A 23580-nucleotide genomic window follows, 5' to 3' on the forward strand; every position below is an offset into this window, starting at 1 on the left:
CTCTAACATTTGTGTCTCATTCCACTTTTTTCATTTCCTATATATTTTTGTTGTATGTTATTACCTTTTTCCCTCCCCCTTTCACTCTCCCCACTAAAACGCAGGCCCCCTGAGGGCAGGATTTCTGTCTGCTTTGCCCACCGAGATAGTCTCGATGCATGGAAGAGCAACAAGGCAACACTTAAGTTTCCCTCTTATCTTGCCTGATCCCAGGACTCCACTTTCTGGCCTATGGTGTCTCCTTGCACAAGAAGCGACTCATGGTGTGTATGGCTCAGTAGTGGGCATCGATACAACATCTTCACCCTGAAAAGCTCGCCAATGCCAAGCCTTGTTATTACCATCAGAAAGACCCAAGGGCCGCTGAGAGGCCTGAGAATGGCTCCACCTTCCAGGCTCCAATGGCACCTTCTAGATTGCCTGAGCTGCCCGGCTGGCATGCTTTGAGGCTTCTCAGACATAATTTAGCCAATTACTTGACATGCATACTCTGATTGTCTTATAATGTTTTCATCAAGCTACGACTTACGACAGATCAGGACAAGTCTAAGTGAAAACAGAGGCTGGCTCTCTCAGTAGAGTGTGTCCTTGCTGACAGCAGAGCAAACACCAAAGACTACTCAGGGCTTAATGGGAATTATGCCTTCTGTTTGATTTGGAGGGCTTTGTGGATACGAAGTAAGGAGAATTCAAAGACTCCCTCAAGCCCAGAGATGGAATTTTCTCAAATGCCCCATTAGGGATCGGGGAGCTGGGCTGACTTTGTGGAAGGCCAGTGCAGATCAATAGCGCGAACGTCATCAAGAGGCAAAGGCAAAATTCACAAACTACAAAACTCTTTGCACAGACCAGTGCATTTACTGTGGACTCGTCAGTTATGAAGATGTCAGTTATGAAGACGTCAGTTATGAAGAAGAGGGGGCGGGAACCATGCCCACAAAACTTCCTCACCTTAAAGGTATTCACCTGGAGCAATCATTTATCAACCCAGAAATAAAAGACGTGGACAGAAGCAGTCTGGTTTCTTGGCAAAAAAGCAAGTGTGACCATCTTTGCGAACGGAAACGATTTGGGCTCCCATCACAATCCTTATATGTGCAGGCTTTTTTCTACTTTACAAAGCACACCTACTCCATTGGTTCACCTTCCCGATAATTCTGGAAAAGGGACAGGTCAGGAAACATGGTCTCCATTTCACCGCTGAAGAAACAAGGGCCCAAAGAAGCTCAGAAGTGAATCGCCAACATCATGGGTATCGAGCTGCCCAACTTTCTACGATGACAGCGGTGTTCCAGCGTTGCCTTGTCCAGTATGGTAGTCGCTAGTCATGGGGGCGAATGAACCCTTGAAATGTGGTGAGTATGATCCTCAAGGAACTAAACTGTTGATTTGTAAAGCATTTTCATTAACTTAGATTTAAACGGCCATTTGTGGTCAGTGGCTATCATACTGGACAGCCCAGGAATGAGTGACTTGAAACCCTAATCAAGAAAGACGGAGAGGGAGTTCCTGTTGTGGCTCAGCAGGTTAAGAACCCAAAACAGTGTCCTTGAGGATGCGGGTTTGATCCTTGGCTTCACTCAGTGGGTTAAGGATCTGGCGTTGCCGCAAACTACTGTGTAAGTCACAGATGTGGCTCAGATCTGGTGTTGCTGTGGCGGTGGTGTAGGCTGGCAGCTGCAGCTCCAATTCAGTCCCTAGCCTGGGAACCTCCATATGCCACAGGTGCAGCTGTGAAAAGAAAAAAAAAAAAAAAAAAAGCATGACTGAATCCATGGCCATAGCTTCCTAGTCTGGGCAAATTCTAATTCATGATGCAAAAAGGATGTGAAACTTGTTAAGACTGTAGCTTTAGGAAAGGGCAGAGTGGGATCAGGCCCAGAGGCGTTAGTCCAGCATACCTGGAGGTAGACCCGCTGCTGCTCTTCATGTAGGCAAACGCCTGCTGCCTGGTTTTTACAGCAAAGCACAGGATGAAATCTGGTTGCCATTATTCATGCTACATGATATTTTTGTGGCTTCCATCTTCTGAAAACAAGAAAAGAGACCTTAACCTCCCAACATGTGCTAGGATGATAAGCACCTATTCAATCTCTGTCACTGCAGAGAGAATGGGCTCTCTCCTTTGAAGCGAGAAAAGTTGCCTTGTGGATTTAAGCAATGCTCACGGGATGGGGTTGAGTGGGGCATGTAGAGAGTTAGACCAGGACTCATGTTTCCCAGCAAAATCCCAGATCTGAGAAAGCGTTTGTGTTCTGTGCAGGGGAGGGGGGGCAGGGAGGGAGGAAGGAGGGAAAGGGGGGGACGAACTTAGTGGAAGCTAATTGTTCCTTTGTTTCTATGTCCCCATTATGAATTTGGAACTATTATTACAAGGCAGAGTTTCTCAACTTCAGCACTATTAATATTTAGGCATCATTTTTTTCCCTTTTCTGTGGGAGGCTGTCTATGTGCTGCAGGAAGGACAAGAAGCTACCCCTCTGATCTCTACCCACTCGAAGGGAATTCCCATCCCCAGAATCAAAACAATGTTTCCACATTGCCAAATAGCTCCTAGATGCACCCAGGTTGAGAATCACTGTTTAAGACACTGTCTAAGAGTTACCTTACATGAAACAGAGTTCCTGCTGTGGCTCAGTGGGTTGGGAATACCACTGCAGTGGTGCAGGTTGCAGCTGCAGTTTAGATTCCATCCCTGGCCTGGGAACTTTCGTATCAGCGGGTATGGTCATAATTTAAAAAAAAAAGAAGTCACCTTACATGAATCAGTCTCACAGAGTTAGTATCTTGCTTGGAGTATTTTACTTTTTTTTTTTTTTTTTTTTTTTTAGGGCTGCACCTGCAGCATATGGAAGTTCCCAGGCTAGGGGTCAAATGGAGGTGGCCTACGCCACAGCCACAGAGGATCCAAGCCACATCTGCCACCTACACCACAGCTCACGGCAATGCTGGATCCTTAACCCACTGAGCGAGGCCAGGGATCGAACCTGTGTCCTCATGGATGCTAGTCACATTTGTTTCTGTCGAGCCACGCGGGAACTCCTTGTTTGGAGTATTTTAAAACTCAGCTTCTTTTTTTTTTTCCTTCCAAAGCCCATTGTTACTATGTTATACTGTTTTTAACTTTGGGTGGAGTTTGGGAAAAGGCATTAAAGAAAATCAAAACCAGAAGAGAGATTAAGAGCCTTTCATATCCCTCCCTTTCTTCCCCAATCCCATAATGGTGTATCCCTGGTGTTTTAGACAGAGCCCAGGATAGATAACGCTTTCAATCAATATTTTCCAGACTATGAGCATGAATGAATAAAGTTCAAAGACATCATGTCTTTCATTTGGGGACACTGGATGGGCCAGACATCAGGTTCTAAATGTTAGCTAGAAAGGCTTGAGGGAATTTCAACTAGAAAACGCCTCGAGGTGAATCCAAATTAGAGTCTTTGGAAGAGAATCTACCATCAGGATCCCGAGATGCGCTACAAGACAAAACTTGAGGGGTAGGCATCCCAGTGGTTAATAGCACGAATGTGCAATCAGATAAACCTGGTTTGGATTCTGGCTTTTGGATGGTTTCATATGTAAGCGTTATGCTTGTTCTCATCATAAAGAAAAGATAGCTCCAAAGACAGAGCATCAGAAGAGAACAGAGGTGGAGGTGGAGCAACTCAGGGACAGAAGAAGAGGCTGGGGATGAGGGCAGAAAAGCTATGCGGCTGGAAGATGCAAAATCGCAACGAGTAATGTCTAACCTGCTGTTCCCCAGATGCAGACCCGGAAGCACGACAATTTGTGCATGAGTCATTTATTAGGAGTGTGCTCCCAGGAGAAGCTGGAAGAGGAGTGAGGAAAGTAGGTCAGACAAGAGGAAGCACGGGATGAAGGGGCTGATTCCAAGGGAACGTTCTAGGCTCAGCCTGACCCTGCAGGATCTCTGGAGCATAAATGACATCTTGAGAATTTGTCCTACCTCAAGGCAACGGAGCTGGGCTTTCCAACCCCCCACCTGGCTACAGGCCACCTGGAGAGGATTTAAACCTCCGGGAACTTCTAGCTCTTTGTACACAGGGCATATTGGCTCAGGGGTTCAAGAGTATTTCCCTGAAGAAAGCTGTAGGTAAGAGCAGTTAGAAGCAAAGCACACAGAAGCTGGGGATAAATGTATAAAACGAGTATAAAACCGACCTGAAAGAATCCGGCTTTGGCAGGAACACTGTCTGCTTCAGGCGTTGAGAGCCGAATTGAGTGGCTCCCTGAGCAGCATAGTTAATAGCCCTGTAAGTGATTGTGAAGTTGATGAGAACCAAAGAATTGCATGTGGGAGTTCCCTTCATGGCTCAGCAGTTAATGAACCCACCTAGGATCCATGAGGATGCGGGTTCCATCCCTGGCCTTGCACAGTGGGTTAGGAAGCCGGTGTTGCCATGAGCTGTGGTGTATGTTGCAGACGTGGCTCGGATCCTGCGTTGCTGTGGCTGTGGTGTAGGGGGTCTGATTCTACCCCTAGCCTGGGAACCTCCATATGCCTCGGGTGCAGCCCTAAAAAGCCAAAAAAAAAAAAAAAAAAAAAAAGAATTGGAGGTGGTGAGACCAGGGTCTTGAATTCTTTTTGTGACCCTCCCCTGCTCCAGCTGCAGGCCTCCCCTGGACTATGTATGCTTGGATTCTTGGCTCCTTTTGTGAATTCAGGATCATGGGCTTTCTGGGCCCCAGCATGGGCAGACCAGGCTGGCTAAAAGGCCCAGGGCCCAAGAGATCCAAGGTGCATAGGTGGACTCTGGGTCCTTGAGTTTGTCATCTCACGATCCCAAAGTGGCTTTTGGAATAGGACAGGCCTGCACTCGAGCCTGGCGCAGGCACTTATCTCTGGAGACTTGGACAAATCCTTTGACCTCTCAGTTTCCTCATCAGCCAGGTAAGGTACAACCTCACAGCATGACAAGAGCACAAAGCAGGTGAGCAAAAAAATAAATAAATAAATAAACAAACAAAAACAAAAGAAAAAAGGATTTGCTTTCTTCCTCCACAAAGATGGCTTTTTGTTGTTCTGCATGCATTCGCATTGTTTGGGGGGAGTGCAGGAGCTGGGGTGAAAAAAAAGAGGAACCCACATTTTGGGTTACTTTTAGGAATTAATTTGTAATCACAGTAGCCAATTCATAAGAAACCACCCATACTTTCTAGGTAAGTATAGCTTATATAATTAGCAGCACCGCAGGCCAAGCCGGCCACAACTGCTGATCCACTGCAAAGCGTGCCATGTGGTCAGCAGCTCAGAATCTAGGGCAGGAGGAAGGCACTGGGGAAGGCCACGGGTCGTCTGGGTCCCTCCTGGGCTTTACCTTGGGCGGCTGGCAAAGGCAGCACAATATTCTGGAGATTCACATCCAAGTTTGTTGGATTGTTATCCAAAGCCAGAACTTGAGATCAGCCACAGTTAATATTGGAGAGATTAACTGTTCCATTAGGAAAGGAGGACCATTAATTAAGCCCCAGAGGCTGTCGGGATGAATTACGGCACAGTAAGAGGGGCGGATGGGTCCTGATCTTAACAGAGGTGGAGGGAAACACAATGGAATCAGTTTCCAATGAGCCCCCCCCTTGCTCTGTTGGACTCGTCCTATTGGCCCTGATGGAGACGAGATTTATTTTTTTCTTAAAAAGCTGTTGTTTGCAAAGTCTATAAAAGCAAGGCAATTTATCGGTTCGACTATGACAGTGATCCCTGAGCGAGTGGGTTTATTGCTTGGTGTTTTAAAAAATCAAATTCAAAAGAACAGTGTTTTGCTAAATAATCCTCTTCTCCAAGTAGGTGATTTATACATAGTATCTTCTTATTTTAATGGGAAACGAGAAAGGTTTGTTTAAAACAAAGAAAAAACCTGTGGCCCAGTGCAGAAGACATGGGGACCAGATCAGTCTGTGTAGTTGGCAAAGCTGGTGTCCCCAGGACCATAGGGGGATATTATTTTCATTAAAAATACTTCAATCAGTCTTGAAGGATGAGTCTGAGGTTCTGCAGGATGAATTAGCTTTCTGGGGCATATCCTATCAGTCAGGAATTGCAAATTTTTCTGTAGAGGGCCAGGGAGTAAATATTTTAGGCGTGGGGTCACATGGTCTTTGCCACGGCTCACTCTGCTGTAGTAGCACAAAAGCAGCCACAGACAAGAGTAAATGATTGACTTGGTCTGTGTTTCAATAAAACTTTATTTATAACAGGTGGTGGGCTGCTGTGTCCTGTGGCCACGGTTTGCCCACTCCTACCATGTGGCGAAAGGGTGATTATAAACTAACCACATTTATTTAAACATCAACTTTTTTTTTTTTTTTTTTTTTTTTTTTTTTTTTTTTTTTTTGTCTTTTTTCGCCTTTTCTAGGTCCGTCCCGTGGCATATGGAGGTTCCCAGGCTAGGGGTCGAATCGGAGTTGTAGCCACCAGTCTATGCCAGAGCCACAGCAATGTCGGAGCCAAGCCTCGTATTTGACCTGCACCACAGCTCACGGCAATGCCGGATCCTTAACCCACTGAGCAAGGTCAGGGATCAAACCCACGACCTCATGGTTCCTAGTCAGATTCATTAACCACTGAGCCACGACAGGAACTCCTTTTTTTTTTTTTTTTTTTTTTATTGGGCTAGAAGCAATGATTTCAGTAACAATTCAGTTAGCACTGCAATAACATTTTTCTTTCTTTTTTTTTTTTTTCAGAGCTTCACCCACAGCATATGGAAGTTCCCAGGCTAGGGGTAGAATCAGAGCTGCAGCTGCTGGCCTACGCTACAGCCACAGCAACGCCAGATCCGAGCCACGTCTTCGACCTAACTGCAGCTTATGGCAACGCCGGATCCTTATTAACCCACTGAGCAGGGCCAGGGATGGAACCCGAAGGAGGATCATGGAATCTAGTCGGGTTCGTTACCACTGAGCCACAACGGAACTCCACTGCAATAACACTTTAAAATTACTTTGTGAATAAAAAATACTTTTATTATTGACAAATAGGAAACATACACACGAGGAACTGTAAAAATACATACGAGGTGTTGTGGTAGACAAGGTGAGTTGGCGCATCAGATGCCCATCCACCCCCTTCTTCCTTGCAACCCTCTATTATCGTGGTTATTAGAAAGCCAACAGTCTCGCTGCATCCTTACCGCCAGGGAGGGTCGTATGGCTCATAAATGTCCACTGCAAAGGGAAGTCTGTGTGTGGATGTCAGGAGTCTTGAGGGGCCACCAACATAGTTTTTCCTTCACGAATAAAAAGGAGGAAGCCACTTCAGGAAATGTCTTCTTCCTGCTTGGAAAATGGATGTGATGTCTGGAGCTACGGCAGCTGAACTGTTACTTAGAATGAGATGCCAACAGACATCTTTGCTCTCCTCCCCAGAGCAAAGGCCACTAGACACCAGATTGCTATTTGGGGCCTTCTCTGTTCATTTCCAGAGCTAAGAGGAAAGACAGAAGGATCCGGGATCTACAGTGACATCGCTAAACGGAAGCACCTCGTTCCAATTTGTTTGCCACATTTCAATGCCTGTCATAGGAAATAAAAACAAACCCCTATTTGGTTCAGCTACTGATAGTTGACTTTTTGTGAAATGCCGCCAGATATACCCTTAACTGATAGTTCACGGAATTCCTAAAGTCTTGCTAAATGGCTTCTATTGGGAAAGGCTGGTTTAAAGCCTTCTTTTTGTGTATGGTAAACTTGAGTCAATGTGTGGGTAGAAATTCCTCATTTTTGAATACTATAAAATGGATATTTATTTAATGTTGTATTTTGAGCCAAAAATAAAGCTTTGCCTACAAGTTCTGGTTGTAAATCTGAAAATGGAACGGGGCCTTAACAGTGAGAATACACCTTGGGGTCAGACACTTAAGAACATTTCATTATTTTTCCACATGGTAGTGAAAGCTGCTTCTCTACCCATTAAAAGTATGGCATCCAATGTGAGGCGAAAATGAACATTGCTATAAATTACTCGCTTGAGGGAAGCTGAGGTTCAGAGAAGAGCTGGCTAGCTGGCAGGGGTGAGTCAAGCTTCACCTTGAGCGTCATGACTTGGGCAGCAGGTCAGTGGCCCCCATGGTTTCTGGAGGCGAGACTGTTTCTGACTCCTTGTGGGCAGGTAACTCAGGCCAAATTTTGTCATCCAGGCAGATTTCAGAAATGCCTCTCCTCCCCAGAGCAAAGGCAACCAGACACCAGATTGCTATTTGTTGCCTTCTCTGTTCATTTCCAGAGCCATTCCACGCTCTCTAAAACAACCCCTTTCAAAAGCAATGATGAGAATGCGCATTTGGAATCTGTAATTGTGGCTTTACTGAACTGCATTTGAAGCATAATATCGAAGAACAAAGACCAGTCACAGATGCCGAATTGCAACCCCAAAAGGGTCAAGGGTCAGGGAGGCCTCCAGAGGCTAACTTCTGGTTGCATGCATGCCTTTGCTTGACAGCTTAAGTCATCTTAAGTATTTTTATATGTAAAAAGAAACTTCTAAAGGCAACTGTTCAAGAGAAAATGTCCTACTCTATTTGTGAAATTCCGAAGCACATGTCCATCATATGACCTAATTTGAAAGCTAAATTATTTTGGAGACATTCATTTAGGAGTTCTGGATGAGACTGAGATTATCATCCATATTAGGCTGGAGGAATATTCATGTATTTCTTGAATTTTTTAGGACAGAAGTTGGCAAATGACAATCCATGGGCCCATTTTGGTTCGCTATCTTTTTTTCTCCCCATAAATTAAGTTTTATTGGAACACTATCCCCACTCATTGCTGTGTTTTCTAGGCTGCTTTTGTGCTATGAAGATAAATTGGAGTAGTTAAGGTGGAGACCATACGGCTTTCAAGAACTAAAATATGTTGTCTGTGGCCCTTAACAGATAAAGTCTGCTGAGTCTTGGTTTAGAAGAAGAACAAGAATGAAAACTTCCTGCAGACTCACAAAAAGTGGCTGACTGGAGTATAATTGTTCGTAAGTGCTCAATACATACTTATTGAAAGAATGAATGAGGGAGAAGACATGACAACAATAACAAAACAACTAGGCTTTTAACTTCCCGGCCACCACCGTGACAAGCTTTTGGGAGAGGCTGCCTATATAAGGGAAGATGATCCACCTGTTATTAAGAACCTACCTTGGGAGTTCCCGTCATGGCGCAGTGGTTAACGAATCCGACTAGGAACCATGAGGTTGTGGGTTGGGTCCTGCCCTTACGAATCCGACTAGGAACCATGAGGTTGTGGGTTGGGTCCCTGCCCTTGCTCAGTGGGTTAACGATCTGGCGTTGCCGTGAGCTGTGGTGTAGGTTGCAGATGCGGCTCGGATTCCACGTTGCTGTGGCTCTGGCGTAGGCCAGTGACTGCAGCTCCGATTTGACCCCTAGCCTGGGAACCTCCATATGCCAAGGGAGCGGCCCAAGAAATAGCTAAAAAGACAAAAAAAAAAAAAAAGAACCTACCTTAGGCCATTGATGGCATGTTACATCCAAGATCAAGTTTAGGTCCCAAACATACAGGTATTATCATTGCCTGGGCTTGGCGATGACTCATTTTCTTGTGTTTGAAAGCTCTTTCATTTTAGGACTTCAGTTCTGTTCCAGATGGTTGAGATTGCCGGCCAACTGATGACCTGATAAATAATACAGCTTTAGACAACTTTTTATGCAGCAATTATTTTTTATCTACACAAACGCTGAAGAAGTAGTAAGAGTTCCTAACATTCATTTAACTTCCCCTAAGGCTAACATCTGAATTCCAGAGCACATTGACCAAAACCAAGAAATTAACACTGAAACAAAACTATTATCTAAAATACAGATCTAACTCAACGTTGACCATTTGTTCCAGAATTCCCTTCTTCTCTTTTAGGATCACCATCCAGGATCCCATATTACATTTGGCTGTCGCATCTCCTTAATCTCCTCTAATCTATGACAGGTCCTCAGTTTTCCGTTGTCCTTCATGACTCGACCACTTTGAAGACCAGCTATTTTTCTAGAATGTCTCTCAGCTTGGGTTTGCTCGGATCCACTGATTAAGATGGTGCCGGCCGGGGCTTTTCCACTTGAAGATGTGCACACACCTCGATACAATTAGCTATCTCACCCACTGCAACTGGCCTAAATAACTGCTTACATCCAATCCAATTCTATCTATAGTCTTGAGCAGGACACTTTTCTGTTTATTCGTGATTCTAAATCTCCATGTTATATTTACCCACAAAAATCCTTGCAAGCTGCCATGGTTTCTATTTTGAACTTCACTCTGGCAAGGAAGATCTATTTTCTGTTTTGCCATCCTATGCTTCCTCTTACTTTATGATCAAAAAAAAAAAAAAAAAAAGGGGGGGGGGGAAGGAAAAAATCTTCCTCTGCAATCTAGCAGTGGAAAAGTTTCTTTCTCCCTATGTAAGGTCAGCTCCTCACCTGTGTGATCCCGGCCCCACCCATCTTAGTGAGATTTAAGTAATGATGGTGAGTCCTGAGGATGGAAAACCGTGCAGCTGGTAAATATTCAATTTAGAATACTGACATGGGAAACTCTTCATAATCTATTTCCATGTAGTTACTGTTTCCAATACTTTTCATTCCCTTGTGTACCTCCATATTTCCATCTGGTATCATTTTCCGTCCATCTGAAAAAGGACTTCCTTTAATATTTCTTGGAGTTTAGCTCCATTGGTGATGAATTCTTTCATCTTTTGTATATCCTCAAGAGTCTTTATTTTGCCTTTTAAAAAAATCTTTATTGAGATGGTACTCCCATACCGTAGACTTGACTTTGATAGAAGATATAATTCAGTGATGTTTAGGATATTGACAGAGCTGGGCAGCCATAACCATGATCTAATTTCCTGTTTTCCTCACTCCCAGAAAAGAGCCTGTAGCATTTGCAGTCACTCTCAATTCCTCTCTCCCCTTGACCCTCCCAGCTCTAGGCAGCAACTACTCTACTTTTTGCCTCTGTAGATGTGCTTATTCTGAATAGTTCATGTAAGTGAGTCATACAATATCCAATCTTCTGTAACATGTTTCTTTCATGCAGCATATTTTTAAGGTTCATCCATACTGCAGCATGTATACAGTACTTTATTCCTTTTAATCACCAAATAATATTGTCGCATTCATCTTTGTTTTAAAGGATATTTATGGTGGGAAAAGAATCCTAGATTGATACTTTTTTTCCTTTCAAAACTTTAAGTATGTTGCTCTACTGTCTTCTCACTTCTTTTTTTTCTGAAGATAAATCTGCTATCATCCTTTTGTTTTTCTCTATGGAACGTGTCTTTTCCTCTGGCTACTTCATTCTTATTTTTTATTTTTATTGAAGTATAGTTGCTTTAGAATACTGTGTAAGTTGCAGGTGTACAGCAAAGTGATTTAGATATATCTAGATAACACAGATTCAGATTCTTGTCCATTATAGGTTATTACAAGATACTGAATGTTTTTCCCTGTGTTATACAGTAAATCCTTGTTGTTTATTTACTTTGTATATGTTTACAAATATAAGTGTGTAACTGTTAATCCCTTATTCCTCATTTATCTTTCCCCATCTCATCTTCAGTAACCTTAAGTTTGTTTTCTATGTCTGTGAGTCTTTCTGTTTTGTCTTTCCCCATCTCATCTTCAGTAACCTTAAGTTTGTTTTCTATGTCTGTGAGTCTTTCTGTTTTGTCTGTAGATTCATTTGTATTATTTTTTATATTCCACATATAAGCGGTATCATGTAATTCTTATCTTTCTCTGCCTGACTTACTTCACTTAGTACGATAATCTCTAGGTCCATCCATGTTGCCACAAAGGGCAATATTCTATTCTTTTTTATGGCTGAATAATATTTCATTGTGTGTATGTATCTTCTAAAGATATATCTATATATCTATACATAGGTGTTTGGGTTGTTTCCATGTCTTTGCTATTGTGTAAACAGTGCTGCTGTGAACACTGGGGTACATGTATCTTTTTGAATTAGAGTTTTTGTCTTTTCCAGATATATGCCCAGGAATGAGATTGCTGGATCATATGATAATTCTATTTTAAGTTTTCTATGCAACCCCTATGCTATTTTCCGCCATCAGTGTACGAGGGTTCCCTTTTTCCCACACTCTCTCCACCATTTATTATGTTGATCTTTTGATAATGGCCAATCTGACCAGTGTGAGGTGATATTGTGTTTTGATTTGCATTTCTCTAATAATTAGTGATGTTGAGCATCTTTCCACGTACCTGTTGGTCATCTATATGTCTTCTTTGGAGAAATGTCTATTTCATTTTCTGTCCATTTTTATTTATTTATTTATTTGTCTTTTAGGGCCACACCCATTGCACTTGGAGATTCCCAGGCGAGGGGTCAAATTGGAGCTGTAGCCATCAGTCTACACCACAGCCACCGCAGTGCCAGATCTGAGCCAAATCTGCAACTTACACCACAGCTCATGGCAATTCCAGATCCTGAACCTACTGAGTGAGGCAGGGATTGAACCCATGTCCTCATGGATACTAGTCAGATTTGTTTTCACAAAAGAAACACGGGAAACTCCTTCTGCCCATTTTTAAATTGGATTGTTTGTTTTTGCTATTGAGCTGTATGAGCTGTTGTATATTTTGGAATTAACCCCTTGTTGGTCAATCCTCTGGCTACTTTAAATGTTTTATCTCCTTTTTACTGGCTTTGAAAAATTTGATTACAATGTATCTTGATGTGTTTTTATTTTTTTTTCATATTTCTTGTATTGGGATTCATCGAACTTCTTGGATCTGTGGATTTATAGTTTTCAAGAAATTCAGAACATTTTTGACTTTTATTTCTTCAAAAAAAATTTTTTTTGCTGTCCTAAGTCCCCCTTAGTCCTTCAAGAACTTGAATTATGTGTCTTAGGGCATTTGGAATTGTTCCAAAGATCACCAATGGTGTTTTAATTTTTTCATTTTGGATAGTTTCTATTATTACATTTTCAAATTCATGAATATTTTCTTCTGAATTATCTGCTCTACTATTACTCCCATCCAGTGTATTTTTCATCTCAGACATTATACTTCTCATCTCTAGAGAGATTTGACTTGGATCTTTTTTCCAGTTTAATAAAGTTATATTTGTTTTTGACAAATAATTACATATTTTAAGGTATACAAGGTGATGTTTTTATATATATTTATATTTTGGAATGACTCCCACAATCAAACTCACTAACATACTCATCACCTTCCATGTTTGTGTGTGTGTGTGTGGTGAGAAGATTTCAGACCTATACTCTTAGCAAATTTCTAGTATATAATATATTACTGTTGACTAAGTTACCATGTTATACATTAGGTTTCTGGAACTTATTCATCTTATAACTGAAAGTTTGTACTTTCGGTCTTTTTTATACCTTCCATGCCTCTACTTAACTGCGACGAACAGTTATAACATATAATGGAATGTAGTTATAATAACTTTCAAAGTTCCTATTTGCTAATTCTAACATCAGTGTCAGTTCTAGGTTTGTGTCAACTGATGAATTATTCTCATTACTTGTCAAATTTACCTGCTTCTGCGGGCTTGTTAATCTTTGATTGGATGCCAAACATTGTGGATTTTACTTTCTTGGTTGATGGCTATTTTTGTACTCCTGTAAATACTCTTGAGCTTTTTTCTGGGATCATGTTAAGTTACTTGGAAATAATCTGATCCTTTAGATCTTCTTTTTAAGCCTATGAAATGGGACCAGGGAAACTTTTAGTCCAGGCCTCACTGTTCTATTCCCCAGTCCTGAGGCAAGATCTTTCCAAACACTCCATCCAGTGTCTTATGATTTATGAAGTTTTCCAGTTTTACGCTTGGGAGTAGCTCTTTTTCCCTGTCTGTATGAATGCTGTATGCTGTTCCCTCTCAACCTTTTGAGTGACTCTTTCTCTGGCCTTAGAGAGTCTTTTCACTTGCCTACATGGATCAGGTGTCTGCTGAATACTTAAGGAGAGTCCTCCGTGGATCTGGGGGTTTTCTTCCTGTGCAACTATCCCCCCTACAGGCCCCTGTCCTGTGCTAGTTCATTCAGTCTTTTAGATTCTCAGCTCTGTACCTTCAACTCAGAAAATTAGCTGGGTGTTTCCTGGGCTCCCCAGCTTTGCCCCACAGCCTAGGAGCTCTTTCAAAACAGAAGCTAGGAAAATCACTGGCTCACCTTCTTTTTCATCTATTCTTCATGGCTTAATGCACACTGCCTTCAAAGCTCTTGCTTCCTATATTTTGTCAGTGATTTTGGTTGTCTCCATCGGAGGGTAAATCCAAGTTCCTGTGACTCCATGTTGGCCAGAAGTGAAAGTCCTCCATCCTAGAGTGAGAAAGCCAGAAAGACCCTCAGATCATTTACAGCAATTCTTCTTTGTATGGATGACAGCACTGAGGCTCCACATTTTCCTGTGGTGTAGAGTACAAAGAGCCCTGAACTTGGTTGGGATGCTGTGTTCTTACCTGGGCTCTGTCATTAACTAGTTGTGTGCTCTTAGTAATTTGCGCAAGAAAGAAAAGGATTTACTACCACTACTTTCCCTGCTTGTCCTCCTTCCCCATCTCAGGGATAATCGAAAACAGTTTTACCAAAGACCATTGACCTTATCATTCATCAGTAAGTTCTTCCAGGTCACAGCTCAGGACTGAGTAAAAATATGAGGGCTCTACCGATGCTGCTGCACTAAGAAATGGCAGTTGATAGACAAAAGGAAATAACAAAATCATCATTAAGTGGGACCCTTGAGTATGAGCTGAGAGCCCTCAAAACTTTACTTGAGTGGTTAATAAAGCGGCGACATGCACAACAGTTATTAAAAATTTCCATCCAAACAGTATTTTTTTTTTTTTTTGTCTTTTTGCCTTTTCTAGGGCTGCTCCCACGGCATATGGAGGTTCCCAGGCTAGGGGCCTACACCAGAGCCACAGCAATGCATGCAGGATCCAAGCTGCATCTGCAACCTACACCACAGCTCATGGCAATGCCAGGTCCTTAACCCACTGAGCAAGGCCAGGGATCAAACCCACAACCTCATGGTTCCTAGTCGAATTCGTTAACCACTGCACCACAACGGGAACTCCCATCCAAACAGTATTTTAATAGTAATATGAGCTCTTTAAAACAGTCCTTAAATCGAAGCTTATACATTATTCACAATAGCCAAGACTTGGAAACAACCTAAATGTCTATTGACAGATGAATGGATAAAAAAGATGTGGTATGTATATACAACGGAATACTACTCAGCCATAAAAAAGAATGAAATAATGCCATTTGCAGCCACATGGATGCAACTAGAGATTCTCATACTAAGTGAAATGAGAAAGAGAAAGACAAATATCATATGGTATCACTTATATGTGGAATCTAAAATATGACACAAATGAACTTATCCACAAAACAGAAACAGAGACTCAGACATAGAGAACATACTTGTGGTTGCCAGGGGGCTGCGGGAGGGATGGAGCGGGAATTTGGGGTTAGCAGATACAAACTATCATATGTAGAATGGATAAAAAACCAGGCCCTACTCTATAGCATAGGGAACTATAGTCCATATCCTGTGATAAACTATAATAAAAAAGAATATTGTTTTAAAAAATGGTTGTATATGTGTAACTGAATCACTTGGCTGTATAGCAGAAATTAACACAACATTGTAAATCAACTGTACTTCAAATATAAAAAAGCTGGAGCTTGTAGATATCAGAACTGCTGGGCTGTAGGACAGTGCTGAATGACTGTGTATATGAATGGCCAGGATGATCTAGAGCAGCGCTTCAGAGACCCCGTAAAAACCTCCCACAGGCACCTCTGCTCACTTGATCTCTGACACATCACCCTGTGTGTTTCTGACAGTTTATCACAATCTGAAATTGTCTGGTGGACGTCTTTCTTCTTGCTGTCTGCCCCCACCATTAGGGTATGAGCTCCGTGAGGGCCCGGGCCTTCCCCACTGCTGGGCTTAGTGCTTCGACCAGGGCCTGGCACATAGTGGGCCTCATTGAGGGTTCACTGCATTGATGAGTGAAAGAGTGAAGCTCCTAGAGGAATTCAGTGGCTGCTAGGATGGAGCAGGACAGCAAGAAACTGAATGTGTGTTGGAGACTTTCAAGCCACGGTCCGTTTTGACATGAGCTGTGTTCATTAACAACCACTTACTGAGGACTGACTCTGTTGGAGGCCATGGGCTGTGCTCCAGACCTTGGACAAGTTACTTAAACTGCCTGGGTCTTATTTCTGCCCCTTGATGATGGAGACAGTACAATCTATCTCACAAGATAGTCATGCATGGAAAACACACACAGCAGCTGTGTGTTTCATCCATGTGAGATACTATTGACTATCTGTTTTTACATAACTTTATTTTGAATTTCTAATGCTTCTAGAAGGATCTTCATGACCTCAGTCTAAGAAGACTATAAATGGTTTCTTATATTTATTATGGAAGTCTCTCTGCTGATATAAGCAACCGTAGTGATTTTCCTTTATCTTTTTTTTCCTTTTTCCAGGGGCATCCTAAGCCTTTTGGATTCTCTCAGGGAATGATAAAAGTCTTCATCCTCTCTTGACACCTCTGCCTGAGATATACGAGTGTAGGAGGGCTGTTCAGAGGTTGGCCACTGGGGAGGACGAGAGGAGAAAGGAAAAGTTGGTGTTTGCCCGTTGCCTTGGTTACAAGCATCCCCTCCCTTCTGATGAGGGCCTGCCCTCCCAGAAAGCCTGGTTTTAATTTCCCCTTTGAAATGGGGACTGGGCCTTGTTGCCAATTTAGATTTCACTGGTCAGCTGTTTGGCAGATTCCAGCCCCCTGAGGCCATTTCTCTCGCTCAGGCTACTCACTGGCCCTTTTGCAGCCACGTCTCCTTGGTCTAAGTTTCGATTTGGGTTAGGATGAATGGCCTTATTACTGCTGCTTCCTAATCATCTGAAAAGAACCATTCTGGCCATGATGGTGGGGTTGGGTGGGGTGTCAGCCCAGGAGATAAGAATGTGATGAAATTCTATTCTACCAAATGAAATACCCCATGTATTAATGAATACATTGCACAGCTGGATGTCACTAAACTAATTAAATGTGAAAAGTATACTGGTGGGAGGGAAAGAGTGAAGATAGAGGTTTAGGAGGGGTCTGAGAACTAGGCCTCACGTGGGGGCCCCTCCGTTTGGTTGGTTGTATGGATCTGGGCAGGGCTTTCATTGGTCAGATGGAATTAACTGCCCAGGATCTGTTTTCGAGGGTGTTGCCAACTGCTTATGGGGCGATGTATCAAGGGAAGTTTTGACAGTCAGGGTGAGTTGGCAGAGAGGTACCTTGAAGGATGTGAATGTGCCACTATTAAGCTAAAGAGGGGAGATGAACATAACAGCCAGGATGTAGCCCAAGACAGCCAAAGCCAGGGAAAAAGTGAGCCACTGGCTGATGGGACTCAGGAAGAATTATAATGGGGAGAGGAGTGTTTGGTAGTGAGAAGGGGGAAAAAAGGATTTAAGGGCAAGAGGTGGGGTGATGGAAAGCTGGTGTTGGAGAATCTGAATTCATAGATGCTGGACATGCACTTAGGGCATTTCTTGGATGGAATCCCAGGGCAGTCATCTTTAGATGTACAGGGAGAGGGGGCACACGCCTTCCTCGAGCTGAGAAATCAGGCCAAACCATGGCATCGTGAAGATGATATTAATACATGTGACAATGCCTTGAAGGCTGTAAAGCAGTTCAAATGTTAGTGATTATTGATGTTTACTCTGTGATAATAACAAACATGTGTATCTTTTCCCTTCCCAGGCCCCTGGGAGGATGTTTTCCTGGCAGCTAGCCTCAGTCAAGTTGCCTCCATCCATCAGAGAGGTTCCAGCAGTGGAACCTACAAAGAGAAAGGCCAGCCCCTCCCGTCTCCTCCTAGTGGTCTCCTCTGCCCTTATGTAGAACTGGAAAAGCCCGGGAGGAATGGCTTTTTCTAGGCCAAGAAACTGTCCTGTTGAGCCTTTCCTCCAGAGCAATGGTGCTCTTCTCATCCTCCATCCGGCACAACCAAAACGCCTTGGAAGGATTCTTCCAAGAACAAAACGATTTCCTGGAAAATGACTTTCTATCTTCCCCATTAGAGATTCAGGCAGCTGGCATCTCAATAGCAGCCTTCCTTGCCGAAACAAAACCCGAAAAGTTCTGCACTCTCATATGCATGCCAAGTGCCAGGCTCTGTTATCAGGGATAATAAAGTGAAGGCATTCAGGCCCAGAGCAGTTGAGTAACTTGTCCAAGGTCACTCAGCCGATACAAGGCAGAACTAGGTCTAGAAGTCAGGGTGTGGACTCTGGATCCCATGCTGTTTCTTTGCCTCTTAAATGTCATACTATCATCTTTGGGATGTTACCGCAATGACTCCCACGTCCTCACCCTATTTCTAGAAGAAAGGGTATGTCCTTTGTGAACATGCTCTTCAGTTTTAAAAAGAGCAGTTTAAGTCTGGGGCATATTGTGCACAGTGTTTAACATTCTTGAACTGGAGATCTGGCCATCTTGGCTTGCTCTCTTTGATGGTAAGTTAAACATCAAGGCTGTAATAATACACTCTGCATGTCTTAATGGAGAATAAAAGCTGGGCATTTTGCATGTGCACAGGAAGTTCTTTTAAAATAACCAAATATTAGGAGTTTATTTTTTATTCTTAAAATAAGTTGATTTATCTTCCAAAGTTCCTCTCCAGAGCACTTCTTAAGCAGTATATTTTTCAAATGGCTGTAATGACCATTCCTACTCAACAAGTACGTATATGACAAAACCTCATACCCACCCGCGCAGCATCAAGCCATCACCTTCTTTACTCTGGATCACTGTGAAACAGACAACACTTATGACTTGAGCCCAGTCAGAACCCAGATTGGGACCTGAACCCAAGTGCCATGACTCGAACCCAGCCTAAACTCAGATTGGGACTTGAACCCATGTGCCAGGACTCAAACCCAGCCAAAAGCCAGACTGGGACTTGAACACAGTTTTTTAAAATTAGAATCACTCATGGAGTTCCCGTTGTGGCGCAGTGGTTAACAAATCTGACTAGGAACCATAAGGTTGCAGGTTCGATCCCCGGCCTTGCTCAGTGGGTTAAGGATCCGGCATTGCCATGAGCTGTGGTGTAGGTCATAGACGCTGCTCGGATCCTGCTTTGCTGTGGCTCTGGCATAGGCCGGCAGCTGCAGCTCCAATTAGACCCCTAGCCTGGGAATCTCCATGTGCCGTGGGAGCGGCCCTAGAAAAGGCAAAAAGACAAAAAAATAAAATAAAAATAAAAAATAAAATAAAATTAGAATCATTCATGGGTGTCTGGACTTACTGAGATTCCTTGTGCCTCAGTGAGAGACAAAGTGACAGGCAAGAAATAGTTTTATTAAGATAAGACACTTGTAAGAGATGCAAGCAGGCAGGCGAGGAGGCTCTGCCCTGAGGATCAGGTAAGCTACGGTTTTATGACCCAAGGGAAGGGGGGGTGCCTCTTCCTCTTTCCTTGAGTAGCAGCTCCTCCTTTGTATCCAGTAAGGGAGTACTTGACCCTATAAGGTCAAACTAGGACAGTCAAGGTGCTGAATTATTCAAATCAATAGAAGTTTGGTCCTTAAACTCCTGCCCCCAGTCCAAGGGTAATGACCTGAGGCGTGTATCATGCTTTTATTTGTGATAAGCCTGCCTCTTTCTGATGGTTTCTTGGGCGATTATTAACTTACAGAGGTCTCCCAAAGTTCCCCAGGGTTCCTTCTCTATCTGTGGTCCCCTAATGGGACTTCTACAACCACCCATGTAACTATCCCACTCCCTCCTGATCAATCGCAGGAGACTCTTAACTGCTCTCTCTGCTTTTGCCCTGCTCATTCTGCCCCATTTTACTGATCTCTCCTTCATCGTGTACCCAGAACGAGCCTTTCCAAAAGAAGGTCAGAGCAGTTCACTCCTTCCCTGCTGTATTTTTTCTTTCTAGGTCTTGTCTTCATTCAACAAATGTTTGCAGAGCCCTTCCTGTGTGCCAGCAGCTGTTCTAGGTGCTGGGAATATATATGATAACACATTAATATTGTAACACATAAACCTTATATAATACATTCATATATTATGTAACACTTTAAATTAATATAGATATTAATATATTTCTATAGATCTTTATAAATACATTTAAACATTTTAAATGTATTTATAAATGAGTAAATCATATTCCATGGTCTGAAATTCAGATGGGGCAGTCTTTAGTCTTAATTAACATGGGTTGGGTAGCTCCATGCCCAAGTGACATAACATGGAGGGATCATGCTGATGGTGAAGGGGGTTTAATCCCACCACCCGCCTCATGGTTTAGCTCCTTGCTTAAGACCTAACACACTCTTCCACCTTATTTCCCAGATGCAGAAGATAATCCGTTTCAGCTCAGGGCAGATGCATCAAGCTGAAATCTTACCTTTCCCGTTATGCTCCTCCCACATTCTAGCCGCCAACTCTCGAATAGAAGCTTCATCCACAGGTAATATCATGGTCACAAACCTCAGAGCTGGAAATGTTGAAGGATGAGCTGGTTATCACTGGCCTCATAACTGTCAATGGAAGAATCAGACAAAAGCTTAGGAAAGAAAAGAAGTCGACTTGCAACAAGGGAAAGGCGTCAGACTTCCATCTGACCAGCTCTTCAACTAGAAAACACAAAGCTAGGAGTTCCTGTTGTGGCTCAGCGGTAACGAACCCAACTAGTATCCATGAGCACCCGGGTTCAATCCCTGGCCTCGCTCAGCAGGTTAAGGACCTGGTGTTGCCGTGAGCTGGGGTGTAGGTTGCAGACGTGGCTCAGATCCCATGTTGCTGTGGCTGTCGTGTAGGTCAGCAGCTGCAGCTCTGATTTGACCCCTAGCCTGGGAACTTCCATGTGCCACATGTGTGGTCCTAAAAAGCAAAAAAAAAAAAAAAAAAAAAAAAAAAAAAGAGAGAGAGAGATTGAGCAACACGCAAGATGCTCAACATTACCCAGCATATGTCTGTCTGTCTGTGGTGGGGAAAAAGTGGCATTCTTCTGGGATATCGCAAGAAAGGTTTGTGACATCGCTTTAGCTGTCAGCATGCAAAAATCAGGAACGTGGCTGTTCCTGCTCAGGATCCACGCTTACGAGGGAAGGCTCAAAATTTCATTGATTCAAGGGACCAGAACCAGAAGCAATTTTTTTATTACTTTCAGGGTGCAATGTTTGTGTATGTTCCCCCTGACTGCAGAACATGCTGTGTGTGTTTATTAATTAAGGCGAAGGGGTAAAACATCATTTTTGCTTCCGCAAAATTTCCTTGGCCACAGACTTCAGCTCTGGCTCAGGACACAGCTCTTGCTGCTATTGTTCTTAATGGGGTTTCTGTTCGCCTTAATTGAACACCCACTTAATGAGGAGTCGCTTCTATTCACCAAGTCCCCAGTGATGCCAGGGGCCCTTCCTGTGATAGTAGCTAATATTTATTAAGCTTCATCCTGTTCCATGCTCTTCTGTTCTAAGCACTTTGCCTGTACTATCTCATTCAATGTTACAACAACCCAAAACATAGGTATCATTAAAACCCCCATTTAACAGATTCGGAAACTGAGGCACAAGAAGGTAAGCAGCAGAAGGCAGGTAAGCAGAAAAGCTGAGATGGGAGCCTGACGCCTGAGTCCAGTGTGCTATGCTCTGTCACTCCTACTCTATTTGCATATTCCTTTGTTAAACCCTCACAGAAGCCTGTGACGTGGGAAATCTTACCCCCAGGTGACAAATGAGAAATGCAGATTTTAACTCATTTGCTAAAATTACACAGAACATGGCCATGGGGGCAAATCTCAAAGTTTTGCTCCCCTAGATTTTCCAGTACACTGTCTTGATGCCTTTAAGACACACTGATTCCTGCTGGCCTCAGTGTGACCTGGACAACCCGTGTGGCTTGGCCCTGTGATGTGTGACTCACCTGGTCACCAAACAAGGACAAAAAGTTTGAAGCCAGTGTAGAGACGTGCTTGGCGGAGGGGAGAGGGAGCCTGCGTTTCCTGAGACCCTCTCTCTACACATAGGGCGGTGACCTAGGCCTTCAATATGTGTTATTTCAATGACTCCTCAAATCAGCCCAGTGTGATGGGCAGGATTACCCCCATTTTACAGACAAGGAAACTGAGGCGTAGAGAGGTTATTTATCTGGGGCCATAGAGCTCTTGCGTGGTAGAGTGGGGTTCAAACTCACTCTTGGCTGGTGCCCGAATTCACTTCTTCCCACACTGCCAGGATTTTATACGATTTCCAACATATCAGGCAGCTTGACTTCTATGATGGTTAATTATACATCAGCTGGACTGAGCCTCAGGGGCTCAGCTCTTTGTTAAAGATGATTCAGGGTATGTCTCTGAGGGGGCTCCTGGGTAAGATTAACATTTGAACAGGTGGACGTCGGAGTCAGGCAGATTGCCCTCCCCAGTGCAGGGGGCCTCATGCCATCCACTGAACAGAAAGAAAGGCCTGACGGGGAGGGAGTGAGCTCTGTCTGACTATCTCTGAGCTGGGTTATCAGTCGTCTCCTGCCTTTGGACTTGGCCTTGGATCGAAATTTGTACCATTGGCTCTCCTGGTTCTCAGGCTTTGGACTTGGACTCGACGGTACACCACCTGCACTGCAGGAGCTCCAGCTGGGTGTCTGCACGTCTTGGGACGTCTTGGCGTCTGTGACCATGTCAGCCAATTCCTTATAATCTCTCTCCCTCTCTCTTCAGCCTGGTTCTGATTCTCCAAGCAACTCAGAGGACTAATGCCTTCTGACTTCATGGCAAAAGATACTTCTGCTTTTGATGAGCCCCAAGCCATGGCCCCTGGCTCCTTGGGGTTCGGGAAAGGGATAGATGCTGAACCAGGGCTCCAGCATGACAAGTCAGAGGTCTGGGCCCCGAGGGTCAAACACGATGGACAGGATCATGGCATGCTTTGGAGGGCACAGTCAGCTTGATTCCACCAACTATGTGACGGGCAGGCCCTATGCTGGAGGGTGGAGATACCACAGCATATCGGAAGCAAGCCAGTTTGCAGGGATGGGCAAAGAGAGCATTTCAGTACAGCTTTACCGGCGCTGCCACTCCTTCAGCCAGCCGGCCTCTGCGCTCAGCCTCCGTTCCTTGGCTTTGATTATGGAAGATTTCTGAGTGCCTCTTCTTCATGGTCTCAGTATCTGGCTGTGTCCGTGTGATCTACGACCCTGTGATGCTGCAGGTTACAGCCTGCCTCCTCAGTGGAACAGTCGGTCACATGATCAAGCCATGTCACTTGATTTATTGGTCCTTAAATATGCATTTTCAGATAGAGGAGCACAAGGAGAGACATCCTGCAGTGAGAATTCTTCTGTACTTCACATACTGAAATTCTATTAGTCTCTGGACCAAAGAGGGTACTTGTTATGGCAAACACTTTAATAACTAATGATGGCAATAAAAACCATGAATTTTAAATATCAAATATTTCTCAGACCTTTTAAATAGTAAAGAGACAGTGTGATGCTAGTATAGATATTTGAAAGGGAGTAGGTTAATAAGGTAATTTTA

The 23580-nt window shown here is 43.6% G+C and overlaps 1 long non-coding RNA gene across 2 annotated transcripts in view; it reads right to left on the reverse strand.

The window, feature by feature from the left end:
- Positions 1703-23580, reverse strand: part of LOC106507478 — an 87225-nt gene continuing 65347 nt past the window's right edge. For both annotated transcript variants that reach the window (XR_002343923.1, XR_001303509.2), the window contains exons 3-8: positions 20452-20584; positions 14180-14329; positions 9474-9643; positions 7152-7293; positions 4180-4269; positions 1703-2028 (exon numbers count right to left, since the gene is read on the reverse strand). This is a non-coding gene — a long non-coding RNA (uncharacterized LOC106507478). The remainder of the gene's footprint in view (positions 2029-4179; positions 4270-7151; positions 7294-9473; positions 9644-14179; positions 14330-20451; positions 20585-23580) is intronic.

The sequence above is a fragment of the Sus scrofa genome, chromosome 5 (genome assembly GCF_000003025.6).
Source record: "Sus scrofa isolate TJ Tabasco breed Duroc chromosome 5, Sscrofa11.1, whole genome shotgun sequence".
Lineage (NCBI taxonomy): Eukaryota > Metazoa > Chordata > Mammalia > Artiodactyla > Suidae > Sus > Sus scrofa.